This window comes from Bombina bombina, chromosome 2 (genome assembly GCF_027579735.1).
Source record: "Bombina bombina isolate aBomBom1 chromosome 2, aBomBom1.pri, whole genome shotgun sequence".
NCBI lineage: Eukaryota > Metazoa > Chordata > Amphibia > Anura > Bombinatoridae > Bombina > Bombina bombina.
The window spans coordinates 1,135,550,515-1,135,560,225 of NC_069500.1; positions in this window are offsets into that span (position 1 = coordinate 1,135,550,515).

Here is a 9,711-nt window from a genome sequence, read left to right on the forward strand (position 1 = left end):
GTAAATTGGAAAGTTTTTTTAAAAATTGAATGCCCTATCTGAATCAGGAAAGTTCATTTTTACTTTACTGCCCCTTTAATATTTATATAAATACAGCCAAACAAAGCATTTAACAAAAAAAGAAACTTAACCACCCACACGAAATATTAACGAAAAAAAACCTAACCGCCAAAAACGAAGTATTAACAAAAAAACGGCCACACGAAACATTTAACCAAAAAAACTAACCGCCCGTACGAAATATTAACAAAAAAAACTAACCGCCGATAACATTGACAAAAAAAAACACCTAACCGCCCACACGAAGTATTAACAAAAAAAAACTAACCGTCCACACAAAGTATTAACAAAAAAAAACTAACCGCCCGCACGAAATAAAAAGAAAACCTAACCACCCGCACAAAATAATAACAAAAAAACCTAACCGCCCGAAAGAAGTATTAACAAAAAAAAACATTAACACCCACATGAAGTATTAACAAAAAAACACCTAACCACCTGCAGAAAGTATTAACGAAAAAAAAACTAAGTGCCCGCACGAAGTATAAAGAAAAAAACACCTAACTGCCCGCACGAAGTATTAACAAAAAAAATAACCGCCCGCACAAAGTATTAACAAACAAAAAAACAACCGCCCACAAGAAATATTAACAAACACCTTACGAAAAATGTATCCTTAAACCGCCAAACCCCCACAACACAAACTACATAATTACACTATTAACCCCTAAACTGTAAAAACCTCCACACTGCCAACTACCTCATTTTAATATTAACCCCTAAACTGCCAACCCCCCACGACGCAAAAAATAAAATCAGTCTAATCACTAACCCCCCTAACCTAAAACCCCATAAATTAACCTTAATTATTTTACACGATTTAAGATTACATTTAAAAAAAAAAACATTACAAAAATTAACAAAATCTAACATTACAAAAAAACCCCACTAAAATTACAAAAAATCTAAAATTACAGAAATAAACGTAATTATCCAAAATAAAACATTTAAAACCTAAACTAATACCTATATAAAAAAGCCCCCCAAAATAAAAAACCCTAATCTAACACTAAACTACCAATAGCCTTTGTAGGGCTTTGCCCTAAAGCGATCAGCTCCTTTAACCTAAATAAAGTACTAATTACCCTCTAAAAGTAAATCCCCCCACCCACACAACCCCCAAAATAAAATAAAAAAGTAAGTCTAAAAAAACCTAAGTTGCCCATTGCCCCTAAAGCTCTTTTGCTGCCCATTAGAAAATAAAAAAAAATCCCTAATCTAAAAAACAAAAAAACAACAAAAAAAAAACCTAAGTCTCAACCCAAAATAGGTACTGACAGTTCTGAAGTCCGGCGGGGAAGGTCTTCTTCCAGGCGACTCCAACTTTATCCAGCGCAGGGACATCTATCTTCATCCGGAGACAAGGCAACACGGAGCGGAGGTTATCGCGGAGCATGACCGGCGATCGCAGAGCAAGACCGGTGGCCGTGGAGCACGACCTGCGTCGAGGTTCCTCTTCATACTGTCGCCACCCCACACTGAACATTAAATTCAAGGTACCTCACTTATATTGGGGTACCTTGCTATTCCTATTGGCTGAAATAAGACCCCCCTCCCCCTTCTTTTGCATATGAAAAGACCCTTTACACAAACAGGAGAAAGCTGGAGTAGGTATCTGACGGTATTCTCCTAAAACTTTGGGGCTTGGTTAGGAGACTGAAAATCAGAGCAATGTAATTTAAAAATAAGCAAAACTATACATTTAAAAAAAAAAATTATGAGCTATATAAATAGATCATCTACAAAATATTTATGCAAAAAAAAAATGAGTGTATAATGTCCCTTTAAGGCAATGCCCTACAAAAGGCCCTTTTAAGGCTATTGTTAGTTTATTGTTAGATTAGGGGGTATTTTTATTTTGGGGTGGCTTTTTTGCTTTAGATAAGAAAAGGTTTAATTTTTATTATTTTGGATAATTTCGTTTATTTTTTTTCAGTAATTTTAAATAGACTGGTATTTGAAGTGGAATGTTCTTCCATAGGCTCCAATGGGAGCCTTGTTCTCATGCCAATAGTCACGGCAGAGAACCTAGTGCAGCGATAGGCAACAAATTTTAAATATATATGAATATATACATATATATTTATGTTTATATGTGTATATACATATTAATACATAAATATATACGTATATATAAGCATATATATTTACAGTTTTAACACAGTCCCCATAGACCACAATCTAAAGGCACTTTTCAGTGCCTTTTTTTTTTTTTCGAACACTCCACATCCGCTCACTTTAGCCTCTTAAACTGATAGATGCTACAATTTTTTATTTTAAAAAGGAACCTCACACTTAATTTTGGGGGCAATTGGTGGACATTTTTTTTAAATTAACTAGAGGTCTGATCTCTGCTTAATTTTCGGAGTGAAAATTGCTACCACAAGCTCGCAGTAGCATTAACCAGCCACTCTTAATGGCTGGTTATTTAACATGTGCCAGTAAACGGCCGACTTTGCCAGTTCACGGGCGCACGTTAAATTAGGGCTCCACCTGTAATCTAGCCCAAAATGATTTAACAAAATATAGTAGTTTATTTTAACACTAGATTGTACCTTTAAATGCTGGAATACAGACTTAATATTTTCTGCAATTTTTTCAAACTATTTATTAAAAATCAGATAATTTATAAAGCAAAAAGCTGATTTCAGAGAAAAGAGAATGATCAATATTTCATAGACTAAGTGCACTTGAAATATTTAAGCAAACTGTTTGCAGATCACCTTCATCAGAGCTGACTACAACAGTGCGACTTTCGGCAGGGGTCTCTTCCCATTCGATCCCTATAAATGTTACCTTGTATACCGTCTATGTTTATAGCGCTGCGGAATCTGTTGGCACTCTACAAATAACCAATAATAATAATAATAATAATAATAGTTTGTTTGGATCTACTGCAATGCAGTGAATAATTTCTGATGCATGCATAAAAAAAATAGTTTAGTGTCCCTTTAATTTAAAAGTATGATTATTAGATGGATTAACTCAAAATTGCATTGTAAAAAATATTGTTATTAGCTTTTATGCTTTTTTGACCATTTCCTGTAATAAAAACTTTGAAAGAGAGGCTGAATTGCACTGTGCAGACTTTATAACCTATACCCAGCAACATTCTTCCCAGTGATTGGTTGATAAGTTCTGAAGCTCATATCAATCCCTAACTGACCACAACAAAGGAAATAACCAACAAATACTCAAGAGACTTTTCAATCTTATCTGCAAAAAAGAACAAGTATTTTATATTAAGATATTTTACAGTGTAGTGCTTAATTACTTATATATATTTTGCATGAGTTAAAGGGATAGTAAAGACCAAATTAAACTTTCATAATTTAGATAGGGCATGTAATTTCAAAAAGCGTTCTAATTTACTTTTATCATCAAATTTGCTTTGTTCTCTTGTTATTCTTAGTTGAAATCTAAACCTAGGTAGGCTCATATGCTAATTTCTAAACCCTTGAAGACTGCCTCTTATCTAAATGCATTTACATTTTTTCACAGCTAGAGGGCATTAGTTCATGTGTTTCATACATATAACATTGTGCTCATGCACGTGAAGTTATTTATGAGTCAGCACTAACTGCCTGTAATGCCAGCCCTGGAGAAATTAATATTTAGGAGGGGCCTGTGACCCCAGAGCAGGGCAAGTGGATGGGTTGAATTTCAGGTCAGTGGATGGGCCTGGAGGTGGTGCCATTTATCTAAGGTGAAACAGGAAGTCTGAGTGTCTTTCTATCCGGACCTGACGGTGAGAAGAAGCTCCCTCCCTTTTATTACGGCTGTGAAGGCATCCGTCTTGTCGCAGCTTGGCGGGGGGCTTGTCTTTTAGTGGTTTGTGGAGTTCTGCTGGGTACCTCCTGTAGAGCCAGGAGAGGTCTTAAAGGGTTCTGCGGAGATCCTTATAACAGAGGACAGAAGGGTTTGCTTGGCAAGCCCCGTGGGTTTATTTATTATGTTAATTCTGTTATTTGGGGATATTTATTTGTTTTATATATATATATATATATATATATATATATATATATATATATATATATATATATATATATATATATATATATATACAGTATATGTTATTTATGTTGTTTAATAAAACAAGCTGCTGTCTTTATACCCCATGAAGTTGTGTTGGATTTTATTTAGGAGTAACCTAGTCCCTAATTAGGGGGTCATGCAAGTCTGTCAAAAGATCTGAGATAAGGAGGTAGTCAGCAGAAGCTTAGATACAAGGTAATTACAGAGGTAAAAAGTATATTTCTATAACAGTGTTGGTTATGCAAAACTGGGGAATGGTAAAACAAGGGATTATCTATCTTTTTAAACAAAACATTTTGGTGTTTACTATTCCTTTAAATACATTTAAATCAATGCAGAGTTAAAAGTAAGTACCAAATGCCAATCAGAAAGATACACAAAGCATATAGGAAAGTTTGTGCGTGGTCAAAATAATTTCTTTAAATTTTGCTTAACAGAAATAGTGAGGTATTCATCTCCTGTAATTGTACCTGTATTATATAATTCTCCCTAGGTAAATGTGCTATAGGGATGTTTGACATTTTTTATCATGAATTCCTCACATGGTATCACAAGCTGGAGTTCAAGAAAAGCTGTCTATTGTAATGGTGATGAGAGTGATAGAGCATGCCCTTGCTGCAAGGCCTTTGCATATCAAGAGCTTTATGAGAGAAAGATCTGATGAAATTGCTGTTTATCTGCATGAACTCAGGAGAAAGGTTGACCATTAATCCCTCCCTGAGCTATAAAACAGTTTAGAAATTGTCAGGTTTACAGCTAAATGATAAAACCCCTGTTACACCCACGCAAGGCTAGAGGGTCAAGATCACAATCTATGTGTTACAAGTTTGGGGAGACTTTTCTGTAGATGAAAGTATTTCTCATCTATCAGCTTGTTAATGCCAGCAACCTTTGTCTGCTGCTTGTAATTTAGCTGTGACAAAGTCTATTTTAGCAACTCCAACAATAAATTCCTAGCACAATAAATACACAAATAATATATAAATGCAATTTCTTTATCTTGAAAAAATGAAATCCACTAGAAAAGAAACCAATGAACTATTCCATAACAAGAGTTAAAAACTCCACCTCTTAGATGACACCACATTAACCTGATAAGACAATGTATTAAATTGAAATAAACATAACAAATATATTTGTATAAAACTAAAAAAATGTATAAAGAAAATTCACTTCTAAATTAATAAAGTTAAATAATAATAATAATAATAATAATAATAATTTGTATGGGTGACATTGGTTAGGTACAGTGAGCCAATCCTGTATTTATTTATTTATTTTTATTATTATATTTTTTTCCAAACAGCTTTCACAGCAGTTTTGGACACACTAGCATTAATATCTCTGACCCTCAGTCCCACCTGTTTCGTAGAAAATCCCTGGAGCCATGATCCCTGCTTTAGGCTGTCTCAGTGGTCCATTTAAATAATGATCCCTCTTCTGATTGACTTAGAGCAGGGGTGGAAAACTCCAGTCCTGGTTTTAATTTTCTCCCTGCAAAGAAACACACAGCACAAGTTCTGATGCTTTATTTTATTGCAGAGAGAATTTTAAAACAACTGTTGGTGCTTTAAGACTGGAGTTGGCCAATTCTGACTGCTATTTCTGGTTAGGAGAAGCTGACAACAAACATAACTAGGACAGGCATCATGTTAGGAGCTTGTGTGGCCTCTTAGTATTTATTTATTAAAGAATGTATCTTCTAGAGGCACCGTCCTTAATTGTTGAAGTCAGTTGATTTTAAGGGTTTCCTGGGTGGGTGAGGTCATTTGATGTTAGTAGCGATAGAGTGGAGGGGTGATTTGGGAATGTCACTTTAGTATTAGAGGTATAGATGTAAGTGGATAATTGCATTGTTTTGTCCCAGTAGGACTTTGCTGGGTTTGATTGGCTCCCCCTGATATTATTTAAAGCACTTCTATTTTGTTAATGCGTTACATGATTTATTTTTATGCTTTCGCATTAAGCTTTAGGGGTAGATTTATCCGTGGCCGGACTTTTGGCCGACGGACACTTGGCCGAAGGACACTTGGCCGACGGACATTTGGCCGACGGACATTTGGCCGAAACACAAGTGGCTGTCAGATAACAGTCCGGCACAAGATAGATAGATTTGATAGATAGATAGATACATAGATTAGATAGATAGATCAATAGATGCAATAGATACATTTGATAGATACGATAGATAGATAGATTTGATAGATAAATAGATAGATTTGATAGATAGATAGTTTCCCAGACAGAGAATTACAAAACGTGCGGCCTAGGACCCATGGTAAGGTTCCCAGAGGCAGTTGCGGCGCCCGAGGCTGTGATTAGAACAGAGCACTCTGGTAACGCATCTGCCCTCGGCCGAAATCGGAACATTCTTTAGCTTTCTGTCTGTCAGCCAAATGTCTGTCGGCCAAATGTCCGTCTGCCAAATGTCCTTCTGCCAAAAGTCTTTCTGCATTTTGTCAGAGCACCAGATTTATCAAACAGCGGATGCTGCAATCTACCCCCGAAGTTTCTGGCTTGACGGAAACGTAAGTTAAGAGGCAGCGGTCGTAAGAGTTCTGAGTTGGCGGACAGCAATCATCCCGATCAGATACGATCAGGATGATTAACACCCCCTGCTAGCGGCCGATTGGCCGCAAATTTGCAGGGGGCGTCATTGCACAAGCATTTCACCAGAAATGCTTGTGCAATGATAAATGCCGACAGCATATGCTGTCGGCATTTAGCAATACAGGGCGGACATGATTCGCTATAGGCTGTCTTATAGCCACTGTAAGAAATTTAGAGGGTTAGGCAGTCATAAGGAAAAACTGCACGGGTATTGCGACGACTTGAAACTCATAGCATCAGGCATTTAATGGCGCCCATTGAAAAGTGATAACTGTCACCATTATATAAGAGCTGTTGCAATGCAGCTATTGGCTTTTTAATTGACAAGATTTTGATCACATGCAAGCTGTCATCAGGGATATGCATAGGATCAAGCCCTTTACTTCTGTATATTGTGTAACACTTTAAACTATCTGAGAAAAATAGGGTTTTAAAGGTAATTGCAAGTTCCTATTTAAAAGGCCATTCAAAAGTAAACATAAAGGGCCAGAATACGAGTGGCACCCTAAAAGTTACGCGCAAGTGATATGGGGTTTATCGGGGCTGTATGCGCACGTTGGATGAAGTGCTCTGTTTACAAGTTGAAAGTAAACGCAATAGCATTAGCGCAATGTAATTTAGCATGCATCAGGATAACGCAACCTCGGAGCTCTGGATAACTGTTTCACAAAACAAAAAAAAGTGTCACAAAACATAAAAAAGGGCTGCAAAGAGCTTTAACATACAGATACATATGGTTAGTTGAGAGCTTGTAAGTGAGTGCTGGACTTTTTCTGTGTGTCATATTAATGTATTATTTTTTTGTAATTTTCCCTGTTTGGGCCTTGCACCCAGGCCTGTCTGGGGTTAACTTCCTGTGACTCTGGTGACAGTGCAGCTTCCTGAGAGTGCTGTTTTGCACCCAGGGCTGTGCATGTTACAGGGCCATAGGATGTGTACCCGGTCCGGCCTGAGAGTGCTGACGCCTACACACACTAGCTATTGCCCGCAGCTTCACTCACATGGATTTTGTGATTTGTAAAAAAATAGGGAAAAACCCGACCACTAGCAACGACATATGCCCTTACGTGTGTGCCTGTTCGGGTTGCACACTCGCTGACATGAACTTCTTGAATTTTCATTAATTCTCGTAATCTAAATACCAATTTTCACGTCTGTAACATCTTTGGTTTTTAAGATATAGGTATCCTCATAAATCACCCCCCTCTTTTGACCCACCTTAAGTGGATTTTGGGGAAATGGTAAAACACGTGTTTCTTTCTTTTTCAAGGAGAATGTAAATACCAATTTTCACGTCTGTAACATCGTCAGTTTTTGAGATATAGGTATCCTCATATATCAGCCCCCCTCTTTTGACCCCCCTGAAGTGGATTTTGGGGAAATGGTAAAACATGTGTTTCTTTATTTTTTAAGGAGAATCTAAATACTAATTTTCACTTCTGTAACATTGTTGGTTTTTGAGATATAGGTATCCTCATAAATCAGCTCCCCCTCTTTTGACCCCCCTGAAGTGGATTTTGGGGAAATCGTAAAACATGTGTTTCTTTATTTTTCTAGGAGAATATAAATACCAATTTTAACGTCTGTTACATTGTTGGTTTTTGAGATATAGGTATCCTAATAAATCACCCCCCCCCCCCCTATTTTGACCCACTTTAAGTGGATTTTGGGGAAATGGTAAAATACATGTTTCTTTATTTTTCAAGGAGAATCTAAATACCAATTTTCACGTCTGTAACATTGTCGGTTTTTGAGATATAGGTATCCTCATAAATCACCCCCCCTCTTTTGACCCACCTTAAAGGGACACTGAACCCAAATTGTTTCTTTCATGATTCAGATAGAGCATGACATTGTAAGCAACTTTCTAATTTACTCCTATTATCAAATTTTCTCCATTCTCTTGGTATCTTTATTTGAAATGCAAAAATGTAAGTTTAGATGCTGGCCCATTTTTGGTGAACAACCTGGGTTGTTCATGCTGATTGGTGGATACATTCATCCACCAATAAAAAGGTGCTGTCCGGAGTTCTAAACAAAAAAAAAGCTTAGATGCCTTCTTTTTCAAATAAAGATAGCAAGAGAATGTTGCATGCTCTATCTGAATCACAAAAGAAAAAATTTGGGTTCAGTGTTCCTTTAAGTGGATTTTGGCTAAATGGTAAGACACGTGTTTCTTTATTTTTCAAGGAGAATCTAAATACCAATTTTCACGTCTGTAACAGCTTCGGTTTTTGAGATGTAGGTATCCTAATAAATCAGCCCCTCTTTTGACTCCCCTTAAGTGGATTTTAGGCAAATGGTAAAACACTTGTTTCGTTATTTTTGAAGGAGAATATACACATATAAACATATAAATACGTATGTACACACATAGACATATATAGAAGTGCATTGGAATTCTTTGTAATCAAGTAGATGAAAACATGTTAAAGCATGCATATTTATGAAATATTCATTTTTAATACAGTATTATACTGTTTATTTACTGTAATTATTTCACATCCAATATTCTGCAAATAGCAGAATATGTTGTAAGTATTTTTAAATAGATTACTTTATATATACATCTATATATATAGACAAAAAAGGTTTTGACAGCGCCTTTACATCCACTATAACTGAAGATATAGTCAACTAGAATAGTTCATGAAAATCCTGTGGATATAGTCAGTCAGTGATGAATCGCCAATTATCCGATGATATGAGATAAAAATTGGTATAAAATACTCTTACCAGATATTACCCCAATCTAATGAGGTAAGTATGCTGCACCGGGGGTATATGTAGGTAGTAGAATCTCTTTCTGGATGCCGGAGCGTGTGGCTTTTCTGATTTCGTCTGCCTCCTGGAGTATGTGGGGATGTATTACTTGTAATGAAGATATCCCACAAGCTTCCTGTGCAGGTGTATATATAGCCTCTTGGAGTGGTTCTCTATCCCGGTATAAACTTTCTCAAATTAATAAAGGCAAAGGTAATGGCTAGGTAGACAGTCTGGGAACTC